The 14,799-nt window shown below is 37.3% G+C and overlaps 1 protein-coding gene across 3 annotated transcripts in view; it reads right to left on the bottom strand.

Annotated features, from left to right (window-relative positions):
• The window catches only part of LOC6585183 (pneumococcal serine-rich repeat protein), a 154,367-nt gene that overhangs the window by 138,418 nt on the left and 1,150 nt on the right, over positions 1-14,799 (bottom strand). The gene's annotated exons all lie outside the window — the stretch shown is intronic.

The following is a 14,799-nucleotide window of genomic DNA, read 5'->3' as shown; positions in this document are numbered from 1 at the left end:
ATAGATAAGGCGAGGGAGGGATGGGGAGCAAGAGTGGGCGAGAGAGAGGGAGGAAATGGCATAGAGTTGATAAGATCAATGTATAAATATACAGATCAACTTTGAAGCTTAGATTAACTATGATATATTATATTATAATCTTTATCATATTTAATATTATATTATGTCTTGCCTCTTGTCTTGATTCTATTATATCATATATCTTATATTTTATATATAGATATCTACTTAAATCTAGTCTCACGCTCTGCTCATATATGTTTAATATAACTCATACATATATACATTATAGGAAGCATACGATATCATATTCGATCATTTACATACATATACATATGTATATGTTATATAGATACTTTTCTAGCTCATAGATACTTCCACATCTCATACTGGAGTATCTAACAGCTCTATATGTATTCCAAAGATACTTTTGTATTAGATAGACAATAGATCATTAGCACATCTAACTGATATGAAAGATACAAATACATACAGATATAGATACAGATATAGATACAGATATGATAGCATATATATCATAGCATAGATATAATGTATAGATAGATATAATAGCATATATTTATCTCTTAAGTACTTTGTATCAAACATTTACTTATGGCTCTACAGGATACCTTTGGATTCAATTGAACTGAAGTATCTAACAGATACGTTTGCATCTTACAAATATTTCTGTATCTAGTCAAAGCTGTCACGCAGATACTTTTTGTAACTAGCTCCTTTACTTGTGCTTATCACAGTATCTCACAGATACTTTTGTATCGCATAGCTAACAATTTATATTGGAGATACTTGTGTATTCTCAAGATACTTGCGTATCTCACAGATGCATACATATGTATGTATGTATGTATCTTGGCCATGACGTTTGATGAACCGTTATTTAGGTAACGCACACCATAGGCAATAAAAAACATTGTTGTCGCTGTTATTGTTGTTGTTGTTGTTGTTGTGCCACAGACAACTAACAACCTAGAAGAACCAGCAAGCAGCGACAACAACAACAACAACAACAACAGCGGCAGCCGCACACAAAGATAAATGAAATCAGCAAAAAACCCAGCAGGAAAAAAAATTCGCAAAGAAAAAATTTAATTTTTTCGCTTCTCATTATTTTTATTTATATTTTTATTTTTTCGTATTTTTGCCAATCGGCACGCAGTTGCTAGCGTTGAGCGTTTGACCTAAATACGCTGCCATATTGTTGTTGTTGTTGTTGTAGTTCTCAATAGGCTAAACTTAACGCGCTTTTGTGCGTCGCTATAAAAGAAAAAAAAAAAAAACAGGCAGGCAAAAAATAAAATGGCAAATAAAAAGAATTCGCTGTTAGATTTTCGCTGTTGTTGTTGCTAATTTCGCAAAAAAAAATAGAAACAGAAAAAAAAGAAGAATTCTATTCCGCGTTCGGCCGAAAAAGCAGGCATGAAATGAACAACTGTACACAAAAAGCGAAAAGTCACTGTCGACGCTGACGCTGATGCCGATGCCGGCAGCGACGGCAACGCTGACGCCTTGCGTAGCCCACGACATCGTTTTGACTCTGGTTCTTCTGCTTTAGCTGCCGTTGCCGTTGCCGTTGCTAGTTCTGTTTGGTGCTTGCTAAATTTATAGCCGCTTACGCATGACGCCGAAAAGCAGCTGACAAAAGCTCCCACATACACACACACACACACATGCAAACATGTGCACGCTTTCGAAAGCTGCCTGCTTTGGCATTGCTTCAGAGCGCAGCTAGGCAGCGCCATTTGACTTCTAACTGCTTTTATAAACAGCCAGCACATGGGCACACATACACACACACACACACACATACATAGAAAATAGACTGCACACATGTAGGCGCTAACTAGGCGTCCAACTGAACTTAACTAGCGTCCGCTGCTGACAGCGCTGCTCTGTGTTGTCAAGCTGCAAAGGCGCAGCGACGAGCAGCGTCGATTACGCAATGCGTTCGTTGCTTTACACACACACACACACACACAGAGGCTAAGAGCAGCGCCAACAACAGCAACAACAACATCATTTTGTTTCGTTTCCGCGATCGACGCATTTGCGAAAAAAAACCAACAAAAATGAAGGAAGAAAAAAATTCGCAAACAGCAGAAGTTGCGATGCGTGCGACCCAATTGGAAATTTGACATACCAAAAGAATATGCGATAGCGAGCGAGAGAGATAGAGAGAGCATACGTTTGTATTGGATTTGCGAATACAAATACAAATTAAATTAATATAAGTCAAGTAAAAAAATATATAATATATATAATAAAAATATAAAAATATTTAATTTATAAATATATATATTTTTTTAAATATTTTATTTATAAAAATATATATATATAAATGTATCTAAAATTAAAAAAAATATTTTTAGCTTTAATTTTGTAAAATTAATTTGATTTCAAGCTTAATAATGTGTTTATAAATGTAATTATTATATAAGTTAATTAACACTAAAATGAACTTAAATATTACATATAAAAATTTTTATAGTTTTAAACGCCATTTAATTGTGCAATTAACATTTTTATTTAAGCTAAGGTTTTATGGTATTTTTTACAGTTAATATATATGTATGTATGTGTATATATACTATTTTGATTATTTATATAAAATATTACCAAATAATTTACTTATTAGTAAAATGAATATTTCCTTATTCCCTAGCATATATGCCCCATCATACTCTCCATTGTTTCTGTTTTTTTTTTTTTTTTTTTTTTTTTTTTTTTATGCCATCTTAGATAATTTAGCCTGGGGCCATTTTGTTTCTTTGTCGGCTAAATGATAGAGTAGAGTTTTATAAGCTATTATTTAGTATCTTATTTAAGTATTTCAAAGATGGAAGACTAAACTAAATCGAATATTTTAAATAAGAGATACTTGTGTATGATATAGATGCTTCTATATCAAAGAAAACCCTTAAGTTCCGACCCTGTATAGCTAACAGCTACTTTTGTATCTGACAGCTATATGTTGTATCTCGTGTATCTCAGACTATCTAATGGCGTCTCACTCACGCAGCTACTTTTGACAGATATTTATGAAAAATGTTTGTCTGTTGTCTTCAGAAAGAAATGCCAAAAGGAGAGAGTGAGAGTGAAAGAGAGAGCGAGAGAGAGATAGACATAGATAGCTGGAGCATTACAGCTTCACTCATTCGAGTTTTATTACAGCTGTCCAAACCGCGTGCGCCCGCTCAAAAATACAAAAACACAACAACAACAACAACAACAACAACAACAAAAAAGAGAAATTTTCGCAGTTGGCTTTGTTTGACCTTTGGCTTGGCCGTGGGCGTGCGTTGTGCAAAAAATAAAAGATCGGCCAGCGCGCAAAACTGTTTCTAGCGGGTCGTTAGTCAGTTGAAATTCAATGCTATCTACACACACACACACACACACACACACACATGTAGAGGCACACGCACGCACGCACACGCGCACACACAGAGTCGCAAATTAGTTCACTAGGTGCCTGATTGCTGTCCGCTGTTGTTGTTGTTGTTGTTGTTGTTATTGTTGTTGTCATTTAAATTTAGCGTTGAGCAGCAGCGTACAGCGACTGAAACATTGAAAATCATAAAGAAACCCAACAACAACAACGGCAACAACAACGACCACAATGATAATAATAATAAAAATTTCGCACATATCTGTCCTTGACACACATTGCGTATACGCAATTTACGCAGCCGGCGTGCGAGCGAGCGAGCGAGCGAGCGAGCGAGCGCGAGTGCGTATACGCATTAGTGTTCTATGTGTGCGTGTGTCCGTGTGTGTGCTTGTAGTTTGTCTGTGACCTACTTACGTATCTGCCAGATACAGATAAGAACATATGTTTCGCAGTATTCGCAACAAAAAATCAACAGCTGCTCCAACTATTCACTCTCTCGCTCTCCCTCTCTCTGTCTCTCTCTCTCTGTGCCCCTCTTGAGGCGGAAGTCTGAGGCGGTCTGCCTGAATGGGCGTGGCTGGCATCTCTATTGAACACACGACTGCATTATTGGCATTGATTAATTGATGCGCTGCCGCCAGTTCAAAAGGTGCGACATAAGACAAATTATGCGAATCCACTCAAATATGAATTTTATTTATATTTACTTATTTATATATATATATTTTTTTTTTTCAATTTTGGACAGCTGCAAAAATGTGCATCAAATGTTGGCCAAAGATCAGCGCAGCAGTTAAAGATCAATTGCAGCAGTCAAGCAATTGGCCAAGACAAACGATGTGCGAATTTGCAGTTAGCCAATAAAAACGAAGACCCCAAGCAAGATATGGGAGTCTATATAGGAAGGAAACTGAATATTACATATATGCATGAATATTACTAAAAAAAAAAAAAAGCCAAATAAAAGGAATACATAAAAGATAATACATATAAATGGATTCTGACATAACGGAAAATGCGATCTACCACGCCCCTAGTGGGCAGAACGATTCCGAATTTCAAGATGGACGTACAGTGAACTAAACATATTATGCTCATTTCACTTTCATAAATATGCATAAAAATGTAAAATTTAAATTTTGAAAAATATTTGAAAATAAATTTTTATATAATATTGTATTTTGGTCAAATAAGAAATAAAATTTGAATAGGCATATTACATTTATTACATACTATAATAAGGAATGTGTATGTATGTACATGTGTATATAAATTATATATACATATAACTAAAAGTTTACTACTTATACATATGTATGTATATATTTATATTTTCTTATATTTCGTTATGCACTCAAACTGAATTTGCAGCTAAAAATGTTCATTTGGCTATTCCCCCATATATTATTATGATTATTACTAATATTTTGATTGGCTTTACAGATTTCTTTCTATATATAGCTACATATATGGGGAAATAGTTTCTCTCTAATAAAGCAGTGTACGTGCCTTTGGCTTGATATGAGGCAAGGGCCAAGGCGAGGGCTGCGGCAAAAGTTTGCAATTTTGTGTGTTTGTGCGATAACGCACACACACACACACACACACACAGACACAGCAAATAGTCTGTAGAATAGCTGTACATACATTTAGTACATTAGCTAAATAAGAAGAAGCACATGAAAGAAAGAGTCAAGTGCAGGGAAACGCACAGCGTGCGTTACTCTCTCTCTCTCTCTCTCTCTCCTTCACACAAATTGCTTTAGTGCGCTGATAAAGCGCGACAACAGTGCAAAACGGTTATTATTTCTCTTTTCATGTTTGGCTTCTTCTTCTTCTACTATTTCTACTACGTTTGTTTCGCTATTGTTGCTCATATAATAATTTTGTTTTTGGGGCCATATGTTTGCCAAACATGCGAATTGCGTAAGCGTCCAGCGGCTCTGTGTACGTCAACGTCGACGTCGACGCCAACAGCGGCAGCAACGCTAGCAAACGCGCAGAGCAAATTTCGCAAAGAGAATTCGCAAATTGGGCGAAAAAGATCACGAAACAAAAGCATATAGCACACACACACATGCACCTTCTCACACACACACACACACACACAAACACTGGCGAGCAGACACAGCGACGGCCGTCAGCTTTGTTGCTCTTCAACTTGACTTTGAAATGTTGAGAGAGCGGCGGGTAAACTGAAAGAGAGCGCGCAGAAGTGTTTGCCAATTGTGCGTGCGTATGCGAGCGAGTTGCCAAAAGAGAGCGAGAGCGAGCGAACGAACGGTGTGGGTTCTTGTTGTTGTTGCCTGAGTTTTTGGCAACATTTTGTGTTGTTTCTTTTTCGCATTTTTTTTTTGTGTTTGTGGGGCCCGGCCTCAATTTGTTGCTGCGGTGCGTGCGTCGATCTTTGCGAATATTTTTTGCGTGCGTTGTTTTTGTTGCTGGCGCTGACGCGTGGCTCACGCACTTTTGTTGTTGTTGTTGTATATGTTTGTCTACGGTTAGCAGAGCTATGGCGTCGGCGTCGACGTTGCGACGTCGACAGTTCATTGGCTTTTGGTGCGTGCGTTGGGCCTATGACTATGATTGTTGTTGTTTTGTGCGTGTCGTTGATCTTTCGGGTAAAACTAGCAACAACAACAGCAGCAACAGGCAGATTGCGCCGCAAGTTCAATGAACTTTTTTGCGTTTGGTTTATATACAATTCATGTGTCTTATTGTTGTTGTTGTTGTTGCGTTTGCGCAAAACTATTTTATATATATATATTTTTTTTTGCTACTGTTGTTGTTGTTGTTGCTGCTGTTGTAACACAAAGTTCAATAGACTCGCGAATTTTTTTTGTGTATGTGCTTCTGCTTCTGCTTCTTGCTCTTCTTCTTCCTCCTCCTCCCCCTCTGCTTCTTCCTCTCGCTCGTATACACATGTATGTATGTATGTGTGTATTTTGATAGTTGGGCCTACCGCATTGAATTAATAGCCCCTGCCCAAGCTGTGCTGCTTCTTCTTCTTCACATTAAAAATTTTTTTTCTATTTTTATTTTTATTTTTTTTTTTTATTGATTGCGATAAGTAAATAGAAGAGCTCAGGCCTAGATTTTGGTTTGTGCATTATTGATATATTGTACAAGTCAGCCAAATAGGCGATAAATACCATTATATTATCATATCTGCGTGGGCGCAGAGTGGGGCGTGGCATAGATAAGTTTGATTAATAGTAGCTATAGCAGGCATTCAAACTGTATATGAAACCCGAAGCGAGTTTGAATCATCATTAGCGAAATAGTTGCAGTAAATTAATCTTTTTTTTTTTTTTTTTTTTTTTTTTTTTATTTGCTGTTTGCTATTTATATGCATATAAATTGTATCTACATATTTTATGCACATATATTGTAAATTTTTGTGTAAATACATTTTAAGGGTAATTTATTTTTAAACAGTTTTTTTTTTTCATTTCTTTAAAAAATTTATACATATTTTATATATTTATATATTTTATTTTTATATATATTATTAAATTATATATTTTTTTGACTTATACAAAATTTTTGCTGTTCTTAAAACATTTTCCTTGTCTTTAATTATGCCTTAACACTTTTTCCCTTTTTTTTCTGTGATTCCCTCTCTTTCTAGCAAAAGTCTTGTGTATTCCAAATTCAACTTTTCATTATCTTTTTATATTTCTTTAGTCATTGAAGTGAGTGTATTGGCTCTGTACAATGTCTGTCCTACAGTCTCTTACAGTTTGAGAGCCACAAACTTAGCTCTCTACGATATATATGTATCCCATTTGTGGGTGTGACAAATCGAAAAATAGTTCAGGCTTCAATGAGTATTCTGTAGTCGGTAATGCCCGGCTGCTGGCTTTGCTCGTTGTACTAACAGCTGTACTAACAATTACTTATGTTTCTCTCTCTCTCTTTCTCTCTGTCCAACATGGCTCATAGCACTAGCATACCCTGTAAATATTATGAGCACTTCCAATGGGCCTTTTTTTCCGCTGCTGCTTCTTCTTCTTTTTATTTATTTATTAGCTATGCCAAATTTATGCAGTCCCACAAAAAAAAAGTGTAAAAAACTAAATTAAAATAAATAAAATACAAAACAAAAAGGGGCAAAACTTTCGAAAGTTCTGACCATGGGAAATTTGCAATGAGCGATGGATGAAGACGAAGTTTATTTTAATTTTAATTTTTTTTTTCTTTTGCCTGGTGAAATTTTAAATGTCTAATTGCCGTGTTCGTTGTTGTTGTTGTTGTTATAAAGCAGGCTATATGTAGATAAAAGGTACCTAGTTAGCCCCTTACTATATATTTGTTGTATTTAATCTTAATCTTATATGTATATAAAGTTGTTTTTTTTTTTTTTTTTTTTTTTGTCGCTGGGGCAGCATGAAAGTTGCTTAAAAAAACAAAAACCGGATTTATGCGAAATTTCTAGGGCTACCAAATGCCATAAAGCAGCCAAAGAAATTTTATGCCAAACATTTTCTAGCGACAAAAAAAACAAGAGGGAAAAAAATTGCTGTTAGGAGCGGCTGTCAACGGGTTGTTGAAGCTGTTTTTCCCAAAGCGCCAAATTAAATAGAAGAAATAATAAATTAGGTTTTAATACATATTTGCCTCGGCTAATGTGTGTGTGTATGTGTGTGTGTGTGTGTGTGTGTGTGTGTGTGCGTGTCATCAGTTGAAATGATTATGTAACGAAGCGTAATTAAAGCAACAGCAACAACAACAACAACAGCAACAATGGCTAACTGAATTAACCTTGTTCTGGCCCAACGGAAAGTGCACTCGCACACACACACAGACACACACACACATGCACAGACGTACAGACGTACACAGCGGCGCTGATACGAGCTACAGATACATTTGTATCTTTATTTGTATCTTGTGAGTCCTTGGTTATAATTAATCCACAATTGCACACACACAGACACACACGCACACACACTAACACACAGCGATGGCACGCAAGCGTCCAGTGTTTGCTTTTTACTATTCATGACTGTTGCTGCTGCTGTGGGGCGTCAACTGTACCTCGAGCGATCAGATAAATTGGCATTGGCACCTGGCCTGCAGCTCCATCAGCTCCATCCAAATGCTCATTGCCAATGGGTCAGCCGCTGCTTGCATGTCAACATTGCTGTTGTTGTTGTTGTTGTTGTTGCTAATAGCTGAAAAGTCAGTCAGAGAATGTGTCACGCAGTGCGACAAGCGCCTCTCTTGGCGCTTCTCAGCGGTCAAGTAATGGTAACACGCATACGCAATGTTGTTCGTGAACTTAATTTATATGTGCTGCATGAACTGGTTCCAAACGGAATAAATATGCTATGTTAGCTGAAAGGCAACTAGTTCCGGCACTAGGCAAACTTACTAATGAAGAAGAAGAAGAAGAGCTACTACTAATACTTTAAATGAATGAACTAGTTCCGACATTTGCCTAGACATATGAAGAACTACTTAAAGAAGAGGTGGAACTACTTCCAAAACTTTGGGCGAATGAACTAGTTCTGATGCTGGGCAACCTTTGAAGAACTGCTTAAAGAAGATGAAGAAGAACTACTACTAAAACTTTAAATGAATGAACTTGTTCCGACATTTGCACAGGCGTGTGAAGAACTATTTAAAGAAAAGGAGGAACTACTTCCAAAAGTTTTGGTGAATGAACCACTTCTGATACTAGATGACCTTTGAAGAACTGCTTAAGGAAGAAGAAGAACTACTACCAAAACTTTAAATGATGAACTAGTTCCGACATTTGCCTAGACGTGTGAAGAACTACTTAAAGAAGAGGTGGAACTACTTCCAAAACCTTGGGTGAATGAACTAGTTCTGATGCTGGGCAACCTTTGAAGAACTGCTTAAAGAAGATGAAGAAGAACTACTACTAAAACTTTAAATGAATGAACTAGTTCCGACATTTGCACAGGCGTGTGAAAAGCTACTTAAAGAAACGGAGGAACTACTTGCAAAATTTTTGGTGAATGAACTAGTTCTGATGCTGGGCAACCTTTGAAGAACTGTTTAAAGAAGAAGAAGAACTACGACTAAAACATTCAAATAATGAACTAGTTCTGATACTAGGCAAACGTTTGAAGAGCTGCTTAAAGAAGAAGCAGTACTAAATGAATCGCAATAAGTACCAGCACTAGGAAAACGTATGAAAAGCTGAACTACTTAGAGACGAAGAATTACTTCCAAAATTTTAAATGAATGAACTAGTTCCGACGCTAATATAAACAAATATAGTTCTTCACATGTCTCATATACTAGGATCATTCTCACAAGGACTATGTGTGTCTCTTTTGGAATGTTTCAGTTTTCAAACGTTCCAGATTCAATGTGTTTCTGTGTAAAAACATTTCAAATAGTTCAAATTTATTTATATGTAAAAAAAATTATTGCTAAATATTGAAAATGTTTCCTAGTTATAATTTCTCTATTTGCAATGTTATCTATTTGGCGCTGTTTCAGTTTCCAAGCGTTTCAACTGCTAGAATTTCGGTTTCCACTTGTTTCATGTAACTCTTTCCAAATGTTTCTTACTGCTAATTTTGCTCTTTCTAATTTCCCACTTCCACTTGTTTCTATTTCCATGTATTCCGCCAAATCTCCACGGCTATTCATTCCATTTGTTCCAACTATCAACTACTGTTCAATTCACTCGGTTCCACTTGGCAGTTTGTTCTACAGTTTCCAAATGTTTCAATTGCCAAATGAACAGAGCGAGCTATATTAGTGTGCGTATGTGTGTGTGTGTGTGTCTATGTTTCTATATATGTGTATTATTACTTTTTTTTTTTTTTTTTTTTTGTTGTGTTCAGCTAATGCTATGCACTATTATTATTTTTATTGTACAATATTTGTCGTTGTTGCTTTGTAAATTAGAAGGCGACTGCCCAGATAAAAGCAACAACAACAACAACAACAACAATTGAACAACGCAACTGAGAAATGCGCAATAATTGATGCACGCAAAATGCAATTACAATTTAAGGTGCAAGCGAGATGGCAAGCCGCATGAGCATGCGCCAGAGCGAGAAAGTAGCCGACTCAACTGTGTTAGCTGTGCGTGTGTGCGTGTGTGTGTGTGTTTGTGTGCGTGGGTAATGAGTCGTAGGTGAGTGGTTGGCTGGCAGAGGAAACCGTGGCCGCGCAACGCTGGGCGCAGGGGGTGGGCGGGCCCCTGCTGCATGTAATTGCGTTATAGTTTGTAGTTTTTTGCAATGCGAACGATAACACACACGCACACACAGACACAGACACACGCACACACAGACACAGACACACTCACGCCGAGCGTCAGAAATGCCGTTTTAGGGTGACCATATTGCATATGCAACACATGCGCACGCTCTCACTGCGCTGCACTATAAGCCACCTTCCCTTCCCCCTAACGCCAACATCTCCCTCTCCCTATCTCTCTCTCTCCCTTGCCCTTTCTCTCTCTCGGTCTAGCATTGCATTTGCATTTGGTGCAGGTCTCTTTTTTTTCCTTTGCGGTCTCTTAAGCAGTCCGCGTACTTTTTTTATTTTTTTTTTTTTTTTTTTTTTTTTTTTTTTTTGCCTTTGCTTGCTTATTAATCACTTCCTTCTTGCGTTTTGCACGCGCTTTGCTTCAGCCCCACGCCCCTCCCCCCTCCCCTTCTCGTGCTCGCTTGCACCCACCGCCCCATTAAAGCGCCACGCTATGCATTTTGTGCATTTGTCAGCGACACACACACACACACACACGCACACGCACAACCTTGAGGTTCTTGAGTTTTCGCATGGGGGCTGAAGCTGTTTGCCCGCGGGCTTTGCATAAATATTTGCTTACTATTCGATTTCAGCTGCCGTCGGATTCGATATCTATCGATCACAACTCATTTCAATAAAATAATAATAAATGCCAGATTATTAAAGATATGTATATATAGATGATTATGAATGAGATGATCTATATTGGTAATTCAAGTATCAATCAAATTAGCTTTCATGTTTCACGGTGATATATATCATAAATCTGAATAGTTATCGTGTTTCGATACTTGTCGAGCAAGAATTCAGCTTAAGCCAAGATAAAAGTCTATCGCTTTCCTTTTTCTAATCCAAATATAATCGATATTAGCTTATTGAGAAAGTATCCATAAAATATTGTGTAACAAATATATCGATAGTTATCGACTCCATATATACCAGATATTCTCATATCATCATAGACCAAGCCCAAAGTCCATCAACTCATCTGATAGCTGTGCTATAGCTTGCTCACAAGTTATCGATACATGGCCACCGATAAAGTAGCCATCTCTTTGATGTTATGGCATATTTAAGGTCACCTACCTCTCTCCCTTCTCTCTCTCTGTCTCTCTCGATGACTATCTATCTCAATTATGCGTTAGCAAAAATAAAAAAGCGCTTAAAAATCACGCAAAGCGATAACAGTCATGCCTGAGCAAGTGCATTGCTCACTCGATTTCGATAGCACTTTCCAGACACTTTATCGCCATTCGCTTCTGGCCCTGCGCACATTCAATCATTGAGCTTCAGCTTCGATTCACATGCGTTCATTCAGCTGTTGTGAGCAATTTATCTGTGATTCATTCAGTTCCGCATTCAGAGCAACAATTACGCACAGTGTTGTAAAGCGTCTGTCGGTTGTGCAATGCGAGCAGCGCACTAATTAACACAAGACGCTTATTTATTTATAATTATTTATAATTTTTTATTTATTTATTGCATTTTTATTTTATTTTTTTTTTCTTTATACATTTTTTTTAACACATTTTCTCTTCTTTTGTTTTTAATCGAAAAAGCGTGCTCAGGGAGGCGCCACCTTTTGCAACGGCAACAGCACGCAGCACGCACGCCAAATGATTAGCAGCAATTACCTATATGTATATATATATATATATATATATATATGTCTATATGTAGATACTTGCATATACATACTTATGCTTAGGTGTATATGCACATTATGTATTCATACATAATTTGCTGCGAAACGTGCCTGTTGAGCACCTCGATTGCATTCTGTTGCGGCAAGCACATTTCGCTCCGATTGCAACATTCGCCTACGCATGCGACTTTTGCTCGACTTTGGAGCCTGCGAAAAAGGGCAGAAGTTGAGACAAGCAACTGCGACTCAGTGCAACAAAAAATACAACAAAATACAACATCAAGAAAACAATGTTAATGACTTATAACTAGATAAAATAACAATATTTTGTTGTCCTATAATATCTGAGCACATTTAAAATAGAAATTCAGTTTATCATGTTTTTTATACTCTAAACACATTGAAAATGTGAAATCAGGGTATCATCGAACCCATTAAGTTCTTGATCAGGACGACAGACTGGATCCACTTGGCCCTGTTCGTCTATCCGTCCGTCTGTCCGTAGGTGTGAAGGCGTCGATCTCAGAACCCATAAGAGATAGAGACTACAAAAGTTTGTTAAGGTCCCTGTAAACATCCACAGCTATTTCCGTTTTATTGTTATCGATTAAATAACATAAAAGATCAGCTTTAGAAGTAAGTATATCTTGTACATCTGTGGAGCTAGAGCCTCAAAATCGTATGTATATTATAAAAGTGTGAATGTGGATGTAGATCTATGAAAATATTTCAATAATTGCGAATTAGCAAGCTCAATAATGGCATTGGCCTGATAAAATGCTATCGATTGGTCTATACTTTTGATTAAATAAATATAAATTATATAATGCTAACGATTAATCGATACTTCTGCCTTAAGTGAAATTTACATGGCATTGGCTTGATTAATGCTATCGGCATGATATCGATTAATCGATAATTGAAGCCTACATATCATTGTCCTAATAGAATAATATCGACATGTTATCGATTGATCGATACTTGAGTATTAAGTAAGGCCTAACTGACATTGGTGTAATTTAATGTTATCGATTTATCGATATTGTTGCATTAAGTGAAGCCTATATTGTCGATCTAACGCTATCGGAATGTTATCGACTGATCGATATATATGAATCAAGAGAGACTATATGCTGTAATGCTATCGGCATGTTATCGATTGATCGATAACTTTGCGCTAAGTGATACCTATGGCATGCATGGCGCGTCACATTTGCAACCTTTCAACTGCAACGGCAACTGCAACTGTAATATGAAAACTATTTGCCAGTGTTGTTAATGCTGTTGCTGTTTGTTGTTGGTTGTTTGGTTGTTCGATATGAACGTCATTTGCCATTACTCGCAAATGTCACATATTTATGCTGATGATAACGGCGCTGTTTGCCGTTGCGAGCGTGCGAAACTACCAACCGCTGCTGCTGCTGTTGTTGTTGTTGCTGTTGTTGTTGCTGCTGCAGTTGTTGCCGTTGTTACTGCTGCTGTTGGCAAACAAACGCAGCGAAACTGCTGGCAAAACTCTCTAAAAATGACTAAAACAAAATTGATTTGTCACGCTGCGCATAAATTGCACATGAGCAACTGTTGCTGCTGCTGCTGTTGTTGCTGTTGTTGCTGTTGCTGCTGCTGCTGGATGCTGCAGTCATTGCAGTCGCATCGCCTTTGCTTTTCAATCAATAAGCAAAACAACCTTTTTGTTGTGGTTGTTGTTGTTGTTGGCTTTTTGTTCGCCCAAGCTTTTCCTCGGCTTTGCACAGTTTTCCACAGTTTCCATTTGACTTTTGCCATTTCATCAATTAGACGTTAATTTCTGCAGCGAGGCAATTTAACGGTGCTAACGTTTTATTAATGAGCCAACGCATTTGGGCAGCCTGGGAACCAAAAGCCAAAGGCAAAGCCAACCCAATTGCCAAATGAGAACATATAGAAATATCTCTCCCTGTCTCTCTCTCTCTCTCTCTTTCTCTCTCTCTATATATATATATATGTATATACATTTTTCATATTGATAAATGTAAAGAATTAATGCAAACACACAGAAATCAACAACAAATGGAATGAAGTGCGCTCAAGGCCAAGGTCGGCGCCAGAAACGTTTTGGTAATGGAACGCTTTGGCTAGGCGAACAGGCAACGGGGCGTGGCCGAGCGAGACGAACAGCAATTGTTTGTTAGCTAGTTGTTGTTGCTGCTATTTGTTTGCTTGTTTGTTGTTGGGCGGAAGTGAGCGACGTCTGCGCTTGGCTTTTGACAATGGGAAGTGAATGCAAAAGATCGCAGCGAAACAGCAGGCAAATGTGTGTATATACCTATGCATGTATAGCTACATACATACATACATACATATATATATATACATATGTATGTATATCTGTGTGTGTGTGTTTGTGTGAACAACAATTGCCTTTGGCTGCAAAGGTTTCAATTTTAATTGTCATTTTTGTTTTTTGAATTTTTTATTTTTTTTTGTTTTGTATTTTGCGCAATTGCAAAAATTGCTTCAA

Source organism: Drosophila mojavensis, unplaced genomic scaffold, assembly GCF_018153725.1.
Source record: "Drosophila mojavensis isolate 15081-1352.22 unplaced genomic scaffold, ASM1815372v1 contig_136, whole genome shotgun sequence".
Taxonomy (NCBI): domain Eukaryota; kingdom Metazoa; phylum Arthropoda; class Insecta; order Diptera; family Drosophilidae; genus Drosophila; species Drosophila mojavensis.
Note: the sequence above shows the minus strand (reverse complement) of the source record. Positions and strands in the feature narration are given on the sequence as shown.